At 42.4% G+C, this 18,306-nt stretch overlaps 1 pseudogene; it reads left to right on the plus strand.

Moving 5' to 3' along the window:
• The first annotated feature begins 13,252 nt into the window (after positions 1 to 13,252).
• Positions 13,253 to 15,611, plus strand: LOC125035897 (annotated as a pseudogene).
• The last annotated feature ends 2,695 nt before the right edge of the window (positions 15,612 to 18,306 follow it).

Here is an 18,306-nt window from a genome sequence, read left to right on the forward strand (position 1 = left end):
CCATGGAGTGCGATGATGCTTGTCCCATATGGTTGTGGTTCACTCCTGTACCAGTGTAGTAGATGGGGTGCATCTACTACTTCTCTGGTGGTTCTTCTCACTGAGGAGTAACTGAGTGGGTGCGAGTTCCCAATGGTATGGCTGGTTGCTGTAGGTGAAGTGGAGCTCTATGGAGGAGCCGGAGAGGCTCCCTAGTAGTGTTGCTGTTAGGCCGAGGTGCGTCTGGACGATAAACTGGTGTTTATCTTTGTTCCGGATCCCGAACTTTCAGCGCACGGGGAACTGTCCAGTCAGAGCCACGAGGTGCCCATGGTCAACCAGGTTTCGGCAGAGAGTCGCGAGAAGGGCCTGCTGGAGAGAAGGCCATTAGACCTGGCGTGACTCTGCCCTGGAAGTCTGCGGAGCCGAGTTATGTAGGTTGCTGGTCGTGGCTGCAACATCAGTATTGTAGGTTTCTTGTCCAAGAATGGATCCCTGTCGCACTAACAGGAACATCAGTTTATACCTGGAAAAGAGTAAAAAAGTGGTTAAGCATAACGGATTACATAGGTAAGCATTCAGCGAAGGATGTTCAGAAAGTGGATATTGCTACTAATAATTCAAAGTTCATATAACACAAAACTGGAAATTTACATACATCGTAGGCTCGTGTAGGAATATACATCCTAAAAGTAAGGCGAACTTTTATGGGGCGTAGTTGTTCAACAGTAATATTGCTTCCAAGGTCACTGTTCTCTTTGCAGCGCTTGGTAAGCGTGGCAGCCTTTCTCCAGCCTTCCTCTGATGTTGGGGTGCTACCTCACCAAATCTGGAATTCCAGTGAACACTTATGAATGATGGATAGTAGTAGTGGGGGAGAGGGAGAGAGAAAGAAGAAGGGAGAGGGAGAGGGAGAGAGAAAGAAGAAGGGAGAGGGAGAGGGAGAGGGAGAGAGGAAGGGAGAGGGAGAGGGAGAGAGGGAGAGAGGAAGGGAGAGGGAGAGGGAGAGAGAAAGAACAAGGGAGAGGGAGAGGGAGAGAGAAAGAAGAAGGGAGAGGGAGAGGGAGAGAGAAAGAAGAAGGGAGAGGGAGAGGGAGAGAGAAAGAAGAAGGGAGAGGGAGAGGGAGAGAGAAAGAAGAAGGGAGAGGGAGAGGGAGAGAGAAAGAAGAAGGGAGAGGGAGAGGGAGAGAGAAAGAAGAAGGGAGAGGGAGAGGGAGAGAGAAAGAAGAAGGGAGAGGGAGAGGGAGAGGGAGAGGGAGAGAGAAAGAAGAAGGGAGAGGGAGAGGGAGAGAGAAAGAAGAAGGGAGAGGGAGAGGGAGAGAGAAAGAAGAAGGGAGAGGGAGAGGGAGAGAGAAAGAAGAAGGGAGAGGGAGAGGGAGAGAGAAAGAAGAAGGGAGAGGGAGAGGGAGAGAGAAAGAAGAAGGGAGAGGGAGAGGGAGAGAGAAAGAAGAAGGGAGAGGGAGAGGGAGAGAGAAAGAAGAAGGGAGAGGGAGAGGGAGAGAGAAAGAAGAAGGGAGAGGGAGAGGGAGAGAGAAAGAAGAAGGGAGAGGGAGAGGGAGAGAGAAAGAAGAAGGGAGAGGGAGAGGGAGAGAGAAAGAAGAAGGGAGAGGGAGAGGGAGAGAGAAAGAAGAAGGGAGAGGGAGAGGGAGAGAGAAAGAAGAAGGGAGAGGGAGAGGGAGATAGAAAGAAGGGGAAAGGGAGAGGGAGAGGGAGATAGAAAGAAGAAGGGAGAGGGAGAGGGAGAGAGAAAGAAGAAGGGAGAGGGAGAGGGAGAGAGAAAGAAGAAGGGAGAGGGAGAGGGAGAGAGAAGAAGAAGGAGGAAGGAGAGGGAGAGGGAGAAGAGAGAGGGAGAGGGAGAGGGAGGAGAGAAGGAGAGGGAGAGAGGAAGGAGAGGGAGAGGAGAGGGAGATGGAGGGAGGATGGAAGAGGGAGAGAGAGGAAGGATGAGGGAGTGAGAAGGAGAGGAGAGGGGAGAGGGAGGAGGAAGGAGAGAGGGGAGGGTGGGAGGAAGGAGAGGGGAGGGAGGGTGAGGGAGGGTGGAAGGAGAGGGAGGGGAGTGGGAGCGATGAAGGAGAGGGAGAGTGAGGAGAGGGAGAGATGAAGACGAGAGGGAGAGATGAAGGAGAGGGAGAGATGAAGGAGAGGGAGGTGGAAGGAGAGGGAAAAAAAGGAGAGGAGGAGAGGGAGAGGGGAGAGGGTAGGAGAGGGAGAGGGAGAGGGAGGGAGGAAGGAGAGGTGGAGAGGGAGGGAGGAAGGAGAGGTGGAGAGGGAGGAGGGAAGGAGAGGAGAGGGAGAGGGAAGGAGGAGGGAGAGGGAGGGGAGGAAGGAGGGGAGAGGGAGAGGGGAGGGAGGAAGGAGAGGGAGAGGGAGAGGAGAGGAGAGGAGAGGGAGAGGGAGGAAGGAGAGGGAGAAGGAGAGGGAGGAAGGAGAGGAGAGGGAGAGGAGAGGAGAGGGAGGAGGGAGAGGGAGAGGGAGGAAGGAGAGGGAGAGGAGAGGGAGGAAGGAGAGGAGAGGGAGAGGAGGAAGGAGAGGGAGAAGAGGGAGGAAGGAGAGGGAGAGGAGGGAGGGAGGAAGGAGAGGGAGAGGGAGAGGGAGGAAGGAGAGGGGGAGAGGGAGGATGGAGGGGGAGAGGGAGAGGGAGGAAGGAGAGGGAGAGGGAGAGGGAGGAAGGAGAGGAGAGGGAGAGGGAGGAAGGAGAGGGAGGAAGGAGAGGGAGGAAGGAGAGGGAGGAGGGAGAGGGAGGAAGGAGAGGGAGGAAGGAGAGGGAGGAAGGAGAGGGAGGAAGGAGAGGGAGGAAGGATAGGGAGGAAGGATAGGGAGAAAGGAGAGGGAGAGGGAGGAAGGAGAGGGAGAGGGAGAAAGGAGAGGGAGAAAGGAGAGGGAGAGGGAGGAAGGAGAGGGAGACGGAGAGGGAGAGGGAGGAAGGAGAGGGAGAGGGAGGAAGGAGAGGGAGAGGGAGGAAGGAGAGGGAGAGGGAGGAAGGAGAGGGAGAGGGAGGAAGGAGAGGGAGAGGGAGGAAGGAGAGGGAGAGGGAGGAAGGAGAGGGAGAGGGAGGAAGGAGAGGGAGAGGGAGGAAGGAGAGGGAGAGGGAGGAAGGAGAGGGAGAGGGAGGAAGGAGAGGGAGAGGGAGGAAGGAGAGGGAGAGGGAGGAAGGAGAGGGAGAGGGAGGAAGGAGAGGGAGAGGGAGGAAGGAGAGGGAGAGGGAGGAAGGAGAGGGAGAGGGAGAAGGAGAGGGAGAGGGAGAGGGAGAGGGAGGAAGGAGAGGGAGAGGGAGGAGGGAGAGGGAGGAAGGAGAGGGAGAGGGAGAGGGAGAGGGAGGAAGGAGAGGGAGAGGGAGGAAGGAGAGGGAGAGGGAGGAAGGAGAGGGAGAGGGAGGAAGGAGAGGGAGAGGGAGGAAGGAGAGGGAGAGGGAGGAAGGAGAGGGAGAGGGAGGAAGGAGAGGGAGAGGGAGAGGGAGAGGGAGAGGGAGAGGGAGGAAGGAGAGGGAGAGGGAGGAGAGGAGAGGAGAGAAAAGAGCATCAAAATTAAAGTATTCACATTATAGTACTTACCTCAGTTCTCTTAAAGTTAAACCTTTGTTTAACTATCGTTGCCTGCATTATGATTTATCCACCCAGTCTACCAGAGCTGCGTCGTGATGTGGTTGTCCTGCTCGACACTCGAAGACAACAGAATTCCTATGAATGCAGATTAACTGGAAAGAAATTAATAAATCCGCAAATTATTAAAAAATGCTAGCTCTTTTAAATAGAAAACTGCATAATTTCTACTTTAGAGCTGGTTAATGGGGCTTGGAAGACCTTACCTCGCCGTAAGTAAAGCCTTCCCAAGACTGATCTTGAAATCCGATGCCAGATGGGGATATTTAGAATAGCATGTGGAACTCTTCTCTCTCCACATCGTCCGGATGCCTGGTTCAACACCCTGTCACGTTGAAGCCAGCACCTCTGGGCAGCAGCAAGGAGAGCCTTAGGACTAACGCCTAGAGAACAGGAGAGAATGTCGCTCGTAGGTCCCATTGCCTGAGCATATATCCTCATGAATGTTAGGGGTGCGTCTGTGTCTTTCCAACCGAGCGCTGTCTTGCCTGTGCTAAGCCCCATACCAGCCTTGGAGGATGCACCGACCATCACTGCCGGTATTGCGCGGGAATACATCTCCCTCGCAATCATCTTGTGACATGACAACACGAGTGACAGGGAATGTCTGAAGTGTGATGAGGGATTTGGACGAGCATGAGGAGCTTTTCCCCTTCCCCATCGCTCCAAAATAATCCTGATGCCCAGTCAATACACTATAACCGAGCGCTGTCTTGCACGTGCGAAGACCCACCTCTCCAGCATACCAGCCACACCGATGTTCCACACGACGAGAAGCGCGGGCGTGGAGCTCGACGTCGATTGAACCAATATTTCCGCAGACGAGGCCGTGCGGACCGGACTTGGACTGAACAAAGGTGGTCAAACACATTAGGATGAGCCATCTGACAGCGCCTTGCAGGAGAGGCGAGGGTAGGTGGCAGAGCTACTGCAGTAGAAAAGCTTCATAGTAGCCAGGTGCTCCCAAGGTCTGACTGCTGACCTTGACCCATACAAATACTCACGAGTCATGGTCCAGTTCGGTCGATGCCTTCTCTTGGGGATACCACTCCAGGGCTTCCGGTAGGGGAGAGGGGGGCCTGGAGTGGTAGATTGTGCACTTCCCTGAACCACCACTGTGGGAGGGAACTGGTGCTCAGCAGTGGAAAGTCGACACGCTAACTCTCAAACTGTTGGTGACTCGGGATGTCGATTCGGAAGACGCTCTTGATTATCACTTTGGTTCCACTATTCATTCTCATCTGGTACCTGAGACACTCGGGCTGGTTACGAATTGGTTATACAAGTTTCGCCGAAATGTAATTACCCACAAAAAAAAAAAAAAAAAAAATTACTTTTAAATGCCGTTTCAAGATCGTCGCCGATCCGCTTAAGCAGTGTTTCTCCCGTCTCAAACGAGTATATATTCACTGCTTTAGTAAATACAAGAGAAGAAAAGAAAAAATCTTAAGGCATTTTCATTTGCATATGACTGCATTACATTGAAAAAAGTAAAAATCCCACTGTCTAGTTCCAGTCGAAGGGCGACTTGGCAGTGTGATTGTGACCCAAGCCTACAGTAGGCCTAGAGGCAGACATAGCTAAGGGTACCGCCGACTCAAAAATGTTCAATCGCATCAATCATGAAAAATTCTGGAAAAGAGGACGCTTGCTGAAACTCAATTGTGGTGATAAAGTGTTGTGTTCCTCTCTGAATATTTTACCCCTGACATATTTTAATATCGCGGAAAGCCTTTGTTATTTCGGACAAAGTAGCCTTAATGTACGTGACCGAATGTCTATGGCAAATGTCACAGGAGATCGATGTTCGGTTCCCTTCACGAGACACTTTTTGGTCGAAACAAAGCATAAACAATCTTATGCATCAAACAAGTTTGGACATATGAAAATACGGCGCAACCAGACATTGGTTCTCTATCAAATTGTCAAAACAATACATGCAATTCTGCGTACGCGCGCGTGTAGATGTGCGTGCGCGCACGCGCGTTTGCTTACTGGATATATTTCAAGTTTTCATTGTGTTGTAAGAGTGGCATTTAACAAGATAAATATTGTAAAGAGAGAACTCTGATCATTATATCCTTTAAAAACCCGGGGAGGCTTTCTGGTATTAATAGTATCATCTATCGGTTTTCTTTTAACGGTATTTTTGTCGGTAGCTCGAAGGTCAACTTCGACATTTGAAATTGTCAGGTTTAAAAATGCTAAAAGGTTATTTGACCACCTTTTGCAGTTACAATCCCTTCCTCAAACCACCGACACATCCGCGACCTCCCGACGTGATTCAATCCATTTCTAATGTTTTAAGGAGAAAAATTTAACAATATACACAATACACACACAATACACACACACACAATACACACACACAAAATACACACACACAAAATACACACACACAAAATACACACACACAAAATACACACACACAAAATACACACACACAAAATACACACACACAAAATACACACACACAAAATACACACACACAAAATACACACACACAAAATACACACACACACAATACACACACACACAATACACACACACACAATACACACACACAATACACACACACAATACACACACACAATACACACACACAATACACACACACAATACACACACACAATACACACACACAATACACACACACAATACACACACACAATACACACACACACAACACACACACACACAACACACACACAATACACACACACAAATACACAATACACAATACACACACACAAATACACAATACACAATACACACACACAAATACACAATACACACACAAATACACAATACACACACAAATACACAATACACACACAAATACACAATACACACACAAATACACAATACACAATACACACACAAATACACAATACACAATACACACACAAATACACAATACACAATACACACACAAATACACAATACACACACAAATACACAATACACACACAAATACACAATACACAATACACACACAAATACACAATACACACACAAATACACAATACACACACAAATACACAATACACAATACACACACAAATACACAATACACAATACACACACAAATACACAATACACAATACACACACAATATATACACAATACACACACAATATATACACAATACACACAATATATACACAATACACACAATATATACACAATACACACACAATATATACACAATACACACACAATATATACACAATACACACACAATATATACACAATACACACACAATATATACACAATACACACACAATATATACACAATACACACAATATACACAATATACACAATATACACAATACACACATGTATATGTAAATGTAAATGTATATGTAAATGTATATGTAAATGTATATGTAAATGTATATGTAAATGTATATGTAAATGTATATGTAAATGTATATGTAAATGTATATGTAAATGTATATGTAAATGTATATGTAAATGTATATGTAAATGTATATGTAAATGTATATGTAAATGTATATGTAAATGTATATGTAAATGTATATGTAAATGTATATGTAAATGTATATGTAAATATATATGTAAATATATATGTATACGTATATACGTATGTATATGTATACGTGTATACGTATGTATATGTATACGTGTATACGTATGTATATGTATACGTATATACGTATGTATATGTATACGTGTATACGTATGTATATGTATACGTGTATACGTATGTATATGTATACGTGTATACGTATGTATATGTATACGTGTATACGTATGTATATGTATACGTGTATACGTATGTATATGTATACGTTTATACGTATGTATATGTATACGTTTATACGTATGTATATGTATACGTTTATACGTATGTATATGTATACGTTTATACGTATGTATATGTATACGTATATACGTATGTACATGTTTATAAGTATGTATGTACATGTTTATATATATGTATGTACATGTTTATATATATGTATGTATATGTTTATATATATGTATGTATATGTTTATATATATGTATGTATATGTTTATATATATGTATGTATGTATATGTTTATATATATGTATGTATGTATATGTTTATATATATGTATGTATGTATATGTTTATATATATGTATGTATGTATATGTTTATATATATGTATGTATGTATATGTTTATATATATGTATGTATGTATATGTTTATATATATGTATGTATGTATATGTTTATATATATGTATGTATGTATATGTTTATATATATGTATGTATGTATATGTTTATATATATGTATGTATGTATATGTTTATATATATGTATGTATGTATATGTTTATATATATGTATGTATGTATATGTTTATATATATGTATGTATGTATATGTTATATATATGTATGTATGTATATGTTTATATATATGTATGTATGTATATGTTTATATATATGTATGTATGTATATGTTTATATATATGTATGTATGTATATGTTTATATATATGTATGTATGTATATGTTTATATATATGTATGTATGTATATGTTTATATGTATGTATGTATGTATATGTTTATATATATGTATGTATGTATATGTTTATATATATGTATGTATGTATGTTTATATATGTATGTATGTATATGTTTATATATATGTATGTATGTATATGTTTATATATATGTATGTATGTATATGTTTATATATATGTATGTATGTATATGTTTATATATATGTATGTATGTATATGTTTATATATATGTATGTATGTATATGTTTATATATATGTATGTATGTATATGTTTATATATATGTATGTATGTATATGTTTATATATATGTATGTATGTATATGTTTATATATATGTATGTATGTATATGTTTATATATATGTATGTATGTATATGTTTATATATATGTATGTATGTATATGTTTATATATATGTATGTATGTATATGTTTATATATATGTATGTATGTATATGTTTATATATATGTATGTATGTATATGTTTATATATATGTATGTATGTATATGTTTATATATATGTATGTATGTATATGTTTATATATATGTATGTATGTATATGTTTATATATATGTATGTATGTATATGTTTATATATATGTATGTATGTATATGTTTATATATATGTATGTATGTATATGTTTATATATATGTATGTATGTATATGTTTATATATATGTATGTATATGTTTATATATATGTATGTATATGTTTATATATATGTATGTATATGTTTATATATATGTATGTTTATATATATATGTATATGTTTATATATATATGTATATGTTTATATATATATGTATATGTTTATATATATATGTATATGTTTATATATATATGTATATGTTTATATATATGTATATGTTTATATATATATGTATATGTTTATATATATGTATATGTTTATATATATGTATATGTTTATATATATGTATGTTTATATATATGTATATGTTTATATATATGTATATGTTTATATATATGTATATGTTTATATATATGTATAAGTTTATAAATATGTATATGTTTATATATATGTATATGTGAGAAGGGATAAGGAACAGTTTATCAGTAGTCTTGCAGAGGAGGTCGAAAGCCATTTTCTTGTAAATGACCTTCGTCCTGCCTACCAAGCTCTGAGAAAGCTGAACTCCAAGCCCCCCTCACAGACGACTGCAGTCCGCTCAACAAGTGGCCAGATAATCTCAGATCCTGATGGGGTGCGTGTGCGTTGGGCTGAGTATTTTGAACAGTTGTATAAGGTTGATCCACCAACAGTTAACATGGATGCTGGTAATGTTGAGATTCCTCTGCCAGACCCACCCATCAGCGGGGATCCACCCTCCCTGACCGAAATCAGGGGGGCGATCTCCAAGCTGAAGAGTGGTAAAGCAGCAGGTGTTTGTGGCATCCCAGCTGAATTGTTAAAGGCTGGTGGAGAACCTATGGCAAGGGGCTTGCATGCAGTCCTGTCTGCCATCTGGCAGACTGGTACCTTTCCCCCTGACCTGCTGAGGGGTGTGGTCATCCCTCTCTGGAAGGGGAAAGGGGATCGGTGGGACTGCAGCAATCACCGAGGCATTACACTACTCAGTGTACCAGGCAAGGTACTCGCGCACATCTTACTGAGACGTATCAGGGACCACCTGTTGAGGCACCAAAGACCGGAGGAATCTGGATTCACTCCTGTTAAGTCCACAATAGACCGCATCCTGGCGTTTCGAATCATTATAGAGCGCCGTCGTGAGTTCGGACGTGGGCTGCTCGCAGCCTACATCGACCTCAAGAAGGCGTTTGACACGGTGCATCGCGAATCTCTCTGGGAGATCCTGAGCCTAAGAGGAATTCCAACAAGAATTATAGGACTAATAGGAAACCTGTATACAGGCACTGAAAGTGCTGTAAAGTGTGGTGCGGGCCTGTCGAACTTCTTCCCTATTAGTTCAGGTGTGAGGCAAGGCTTGCACCAACACTTTTCAACACTTGCATGGATTGGATACTGGGTAGAGCTACTGTCCAAAGTCACTGTGGAGCAACTCTGGGCAATATTAAGGTTACAGACCTTGACTTTGCTGATGATGTTGCCGTGCTCTCTGAATCTCAAGAAACCCTAGTGACGGCTCTTGATGCATTTAGCAATGAAGCGAAGCCCCTGGGGCTAGAGGTCTCCTGGACCAAGACCAAGATCCAGGATTTTGGGGGCCTGCTGGGAGACCCTGTCCAGTCGATACGTCCTTGCGGTGAAAACATCGAAGTCGCAAAGAACTTTATATACCTCGGTAGTGCATTTCACGACTCTGGGCTGTCAGACCAAGAAGTCAGTAGACAGATTGGCCTGGCAGCAGTAGTCATGAAATCTCTCGACAAGAGTATTTGGAGATGTCGGTACCTGTGCAGAAGGACCAAGTTACGCGTTCTTAAGGCCCTGATACTGCCAGTTTTACTCTATGGTAGTGAAACTTGGACACTATCTTGTGCTCTGGAATCTCGTCTTGATGCCTTTTGTAACAGATCCTTGCGCAGGATCATAGGGTACAGTTGGCGGGACCATGTGTCCAACCAACGGCTGCACCGTGGGACCGGTACAGGACCTGTTACTTGCACAATCCGTGATCGCCAACTCAGGCTATATGGCCACTTGGCTCGACTCCCACAGGATGATCCTGCCCATCAGGTTGCCTCTGTCCGAGACAACCCTGGGTGGAGGAGGCCTGTGGGACGACCGAGGTCGTGGCTTGGGCAGATCGATCAAACCTGTCGTGAGGAACTAGAGATGGGCCGGGCCCCTGCCTGGCGGCTCGCCATGAGGGATCCTCGTAGGTGGAAACGAAAGGTGGATGCGGCTATGCGCCCCTGGCGGCGTTAGCCCCAAAATGATGATGATGATGATGTATATATATGTATATGTATTTGTATATGTATATATATATGTATTTGTATATGTATATATGTATATATATATTTGTATATGTATATGTATATATATATTTGTATATGTATATATGTATATATATATTTGTATATGTATATATGTATATATATATTTGTATATGTATATATGTATATATATGTATATGTATATATGAATATATATATGTATATGTATATGAATATGTATATGTATATGTATATATATATGTATATGTATATATGTATATATATGTATATGTATATATGTATATATATGTATATGTATATATGTATATATATGTATATGTATATATATGTATATGTATATATATGTATATATATGTATATGTATATGTATATATATGTATATGTATATATATGTATATGTATATATATGTATATGTATATATATATGTATATGTATATATATATATGTATATGTATATATATATGTATATGTATATATATATGTATATGTATATATATATGTATATGTATATATGTATATATATATATACATATGTATTTGTATATGTATATATATATATATATATATGTATTTGTACATGTATATATATACATGTATTTGTATATGTGTATATATATGTATTTGTATATGTATATATATATATGTATTTGTATATGGGGAGATGGAAGCTGCCAAATTCAAGAAGGCGAGGGATTTACTCCTGCATTCAGCTAAAGGTAAAGGTCTACTTCACCTGCTGGAGGAGGCTCCCCGCAACCCGTCCATGAGACGGGTTGCCTGCCTTATGTACCCGAAGGTACATAAGGCAGGCATACCGATGAGACCGATCACCTCTGGGATTAGCAGCGCTCCCCATCGTTTGGCTAAGTATTTGGCTCAACCCCTCTCCGGCGCTATGGGAGTCATCAGTGATCCCACCTAAAGAATTCTGGGGACCTCATCAGACGTTTTCAGAGTTCCGGTTATAAAAATAAAAAGCTTTAAAGTTTTGATGTAAAATCCCTCTTCACCAATGTACCCGCAGACGGAGCAGTCCGTGCGGTCGAGAGGGACACCAGCTCCATGGCAGATGCAGAACTTCTACTGCCGAGACATAACTTCGGTCGCCTGGTGAAGTTATGCGTGGACTTTGAATTTGCTGGGGAAGAATACCAGCAGATAAGTGGTCTTGTAATGGGCTCCCTCCTGAGCGCAGTCATGGCCTGCCTGTTCATGGAGACGCTGGAGAGGAATAATTATAAGGATATAATCAGCAGACATTCAACTTGGCTTCGATACGTAGATGATGTCCTCGTCATTGTCCCCAGAAGGTCGTGCTTACAACATACACTGACGTGACTTAACTCCGTCCACGAGAAAATCCAGTTCACCGTGGAGGAGGAAGAGGATCAAAAATTACCTTTCTTGGACACACGGATCCATCGGGGTGACAACGGCCTACATTTATCTGTGTACAGGAAGCCTACCAATAAAAATGATTATAACCATTACTACTCCGCCCACAGCAACAAAAAATCTGGCGTTGTAATCGGCTTCTTCCTCAGAGCACTGAGGATCTGCAGCCCCGAATTTCTTGAGGATGAGGTTGCCTATATAATTAATTCCATTATGAATCATAGATACCCCAGAGGCTTCCTACTAAACCTCAGGAAGAAGGCAGAGAGTATACTTACAAAACCAAACCCTGCACTTTCTAATGATATTCTCGTATTACCGTCGTGTAACAGTTCCCAGACGATTAACAGATACTTTGCCAATACTATGAAAATCGCCAGCACATCCGGGAAAAACATACATGACATAATACAGGACAAGAAGCAGCTCAGAAACAACCCTAACAGTGCTGTATATCACATACCCTGCAGCAGTTGCGATACAGCATACTATGGTGAAACAGGCCGAGGTTTCAGCACCAGGATCAGCGAACATCGAGCTGATATCCGTCACCATAGAACTTCCAACGTCATGGTGGTACATGTAGATGAAGCTGGACATCTACCCAATTGGAAGGAAGCAAAAATAGTCCATGGAGGACTGTACATACAGAAGAGGAAGGTCATGGAAGCTGCTTACATCGCGACGGTGAAAAACATCAACGGAGCGTCGGGTAGATTCAAACTATCCAAGGTCGCAGCTGCAATTATACGAACAACAAGTGGGAGGTCACAGTCGTCAGGTAGTTCATCACCTCATGTCTGATGGGTTTTTCTACCATAGTATCAACACGGTAGTGTTTTCTTCCTTTCATAATGGACCCCATGGTTAAAAGAAATCTCCTGTCGTTCCTGTTTGCCTCCTTCCCTGACCTGGTTCCTGCCTTTCGTGCTTACGAGGATTCTGTCATCGCCACGGCCCAGTGGAAGAATCAACTTCATTTCCTCCGTGACTGCCTCGAGGAGCAGGTGCTTCCTTCCTCTATCTATAATATTCTGAAACATTCACAGGAAGGATCTCCTTTTCCGGCCTATGCTCGTTCCCCCCTCCTCGAACGTATCTGAGCTGGTAGGAAGGATGTCGAACATGCCTTCTACCGTTCACGAGTACTTTCGGACTTCCTGAAGAAGAGGCTCCCCAGTCAAGTTTTCCAGCTCATTGCCGATATTGCCCACGATTCTTCCCGGTCCCTCTCCACCAACCATGGCCGCTCTCTCTCCCGCAAACTCTCCAGCCTCACCGCCCGCAGTCCCTGGTCCCGCTTCTCCCTCACCGACGCTGTCACCAACCTATCTTCCCTGTCCTTGACCGCCCACCAGCAACAACAACTTGGCTTCGGTCTTTCCTTTGCCCTCCGCCCTCACCCCCTTACCTCCATCGACATTATTTCATCCTTTGACCGTTTCATCTCTTCTCATAGAAACTCCGTGCCTGATGTCTCTCCTTCGTGGTGCTTTCATCCCGGCCCTCGAATCTCTCCTCCATCCTAACTCTTCCATTCCCAGGCGTTACCGCGAGGCCCTTCAAAGCCTGCGCAGGAAGGTGGTCACCATTTTGCCTTCTGACAAGGGGAACTCGGCGGTGGTCCTCGACCGTGCCTCCTACCTGCAGAAGGCCCGTGACCTGTTGGACGACGCTTCCACCTATGCCCCCCTGACCAGCGACCCCCGCGAACGTATTGCTGCTACTTTCCACCGTCGCCTGAAGGCGATAGCAGCTCGTTTCCCGGAGGCGAACCACTTCTATGGGCTTCCTAAAACCCATAAGCCGGCCGTGCCTCTGCACCCCATCATCTCTTCCCGGGGATCTGTGACGCACCCTCTGGCAGCTTGGCTGGCGAAGGCTATCACTCCCCTTCTCGGCACCTTCTCTCCTGCTCACCTCCGCCACTCTCAGGACTTAATCTCCCATGTCCGTGGAGTCCCGCCGGCGACCATGATGAGCTTGGATGTCGACTCCCTGTTCACCAAGGTCCCGCTTGATGACGTCCTCGCTTTCCTTGAGAGAATGCTTCCCCCAGGGGATCCTCGTCTCCCTCTGCCCACCGACGTCTTCCTCCAGCTGATTCGTCTGTGTGTGGAGTCGAATTCCTTCTCCTTTAAGGGTCACTTCTACTCCCAGACCTTCGGCGTGGCCATGAGCTCTCCCCTCTCTCCGGTCTTGGCTAACCTGTTTATGGAATTCTTCGAGTCTGAACTTCTCCCTTCCGTCTCCCTTCGTCCCGGCGGTATGGCTGAGGTATGTTGACGACGTCTTCGCTCTCTGGCCTCATGACCCTGCCCTGTTCTCGGACTTCCTGACCCAGGTGAACTCTCTCTCCCCTTCCATCCGTTAGAAGGTGAATGGGAGGTTGACAACAGGATCCCCTTCTTGGACACCTTGGTACATCGCTCTGCTGACCATTTCTCTTTCTCCATATATAGGAGGCCCATGCATAGTGGTATGTACATACACTTCTTCTCATACCATCCTCTCCATGTAAAGAGAGGTGTTGCCACTTCGCTGTTCCTCCGCGCCCTCCGTATCTGTGACCCGCAGTACCTGGATGGAGAGATCGACTTCCTGCGTCGTTCGTTCTCCAAACTGGGCTACCCTCGTCATGTTCTCGACGCCGCGTTATCCAGGGCACGGCGTACCTTCTACCACGACTCCTCTCCTAAAGAGACTCCTCACCTGCCCGTTCTCAGCCTGCCCTACACTGAGGAGATCTACTCTCTCCGCCGCCCTCTCCACACTCTCAACTGCAGGTTGATCTTTCGCCAGGCGAAAACACTCCGTTGTTACCTGGTCCACAGCAGCCCACCCTCTTCCTCGAAGGTGGGCACCTATGCTATTCCTTTTACCTCCTGTGACAAACAATACTTTGGCGAGACGGGCGCCAGTCTCACTAAGCGCCTGTCTCAATACAAGTACACTGTATCCAGGGGACACAACAACAACGCTCTCTTCTGCATTCAGTGGGATACAGGCCATCTGATGGACTGGTCAGCTGGCGCGAATTATCTTTCCTTCCGCTGACGTCCACGCCCGCAGACTGGTGGAATCCTCCTTAATGAAGCTGCTACCTAATTTCAACCTGAACAGCGTCTTTTCTCCTGCCGAAAGTCTCCTCGCGTCCCACATCCTCCGCTTCTCCCGTATGCCGGGCACCCTTCACACAGTCCGCCCGATCCTCCGACCTGATCTGATCTGACCTCCCTTCGTTTCCGTCCGTCTGTCCTCACCTGCCCCGTGTAACCGCGTTGCCTTACCTCTCTCTATTTTATACCCCCTCCTCTCCCTTTTCTCTTCAGACCTGAAGATGGAATCCAGGTGGATTCCGAAACTGTTGTCTCACTTTTAATAAATCTAGTTTAATAAATCATAGTATCAACACGGTAGTGTTTTTCCTCCTTTCATTATATATATATATATATATATATATATATATATATATACATATATATACATATATATACATATATATACATATATATACATATATATACATATATATACATATATATACATATATATATACATATACATACATTCATACACACACACACACAATGTGCATGTATATATATATATATATATATATATATATATATTCGTATACACATAATATATATGCAAACATATTTGTAATATATATATATATATATAAACACACATGTATATATATATATAAACACACACAAAAAAAATATATGTGTACACACACACACACACACAAAATATATGTGTACACACACACACACACACAAAATATATGTGTACACACACACACACACACAAAATATATGTGTACACACACACACACACACAAAATATATGTGTACACACACACACACACACAAAATATATGTGTACACACACACACACACACAAAATATATGTGTACACACACACACACACACAAAATATATGTGTACACACACACACACACACAAAATATATGTGTACACACACACACACACACAAAATATATGTGTACACACACACACACACACAAAATATATGTGTACACACACACACACACACAAAATATATGTGTACACACACACACACACACAAAATATATGTGTACACACACACACACACACAAAATATATGTGTACACACACACACACACACAAAATATATGTGTACACACACACACACACACAAAATATATGTGTACACACACACACACACACAAAATATATGTGTACACACACACACACACACAAAATATATGTGTACACACACACACACACACAAAATATATGTGTACACACACACACACACACAAAATATATGTGTACACACACACACACACACAAAATATATGTGTACACACACACACACACACAAAATATATGTGTACACACACACACACACACAAAATATATGTGTACACACACACACACACACAAAATATATGTGTACACACACACACACACACAAAATATATGTGTACACACACACACACACACAAAATATATGTGTACACACACACACACACACAAAATATATGTGTACACACACACACACACAAAATATATGTGTACACACACACACACAAAATATATGTGTACACACACACACACAAAATATATGTGTACACACACACACACACAAAATATATGTGTACACACACACACACACAAAATATATGTGTACACACACACACACACAAAATATATGTGTACACACACACACACACAAAATATATGTGTACACACACACACACAAAATATATGTGTACACACACACACACAAAATATATGTGTACACACACACACACAAAATATATGTGTACACACACACACACAAAATATATGTGTACACACACACACACAAAATATATGTGTACACACACACACACAAAATATATGTGTACACACACACACACAAAATATATGTGTACACACACACACACAAAATATATGTGTACACACACACACACAAAATATATGTGTACACACACACACACAAAATATATGTGTACACACACACACACAAAATATATGTGTACACACACACACACAAAATATATGTGTACACACACACACACAAAATATATGTGTACACACACACACACAAAATATATGTGTACACACACACACACAAAATATATGTGTACACACACACACACAAAATATATGTGTACACACACACACACAAAATATATGTGTACACACACACACACAAAATATATGTGTACACACACACACACAAAATATATGTGTACACACACACACACAAAATATATGTGTACACACACACACACAAAATATATGTGTACACACACACACACAAAATATATGTGTACACACACACACACAAAATATATGTGTACACACACACACACAAAATATATGTGTACACACACACACACAAAATATATGTGTACACACACACACACAAAATATATGTGTACACACACACACACAAAATATATGTGTACACACACACACACAAAATATATGTGTACACACACACACACAAAATATATGTGTACACACACACACACAAAATATATGTGTACACACACACACACAAAATATATGTGTACACACACACACACAAAATATATGTGTACACACACACACACAAAATATATGTGTACACACACACACACAAAATATATGTGTACACACACACACACAAAATATATGTGTACACACACACACACAAAATATATGTGTACACACACACACACAAAATATATGTGTACACACACACACACAAAATATATGTGTACACACACACACACAAAATATATGTGTACACACACACACACAAAATATATGTGTACACACACACACACAAAATATATGTGTACACACACACACACAAAATATATGTGTACACACACACACACAAAATATATGTGTACACACACACACAC

This window comes from Penaeus chinensis, chromosome 20 (assembly GCF_019202785.1).
Source record: "Penaeus chinensis breed Huanghai No. 1 chromosome 20, ASM1920278v2, whole genome shotgun sequence".
Classification (NCBI taxonomy): domain Eukaryota; kingdom Metazoa; phylum Arthropoda; class Malacostraca; order Decapoda; family Penaeidae; genus Penaeus; species Penaeus chinensis.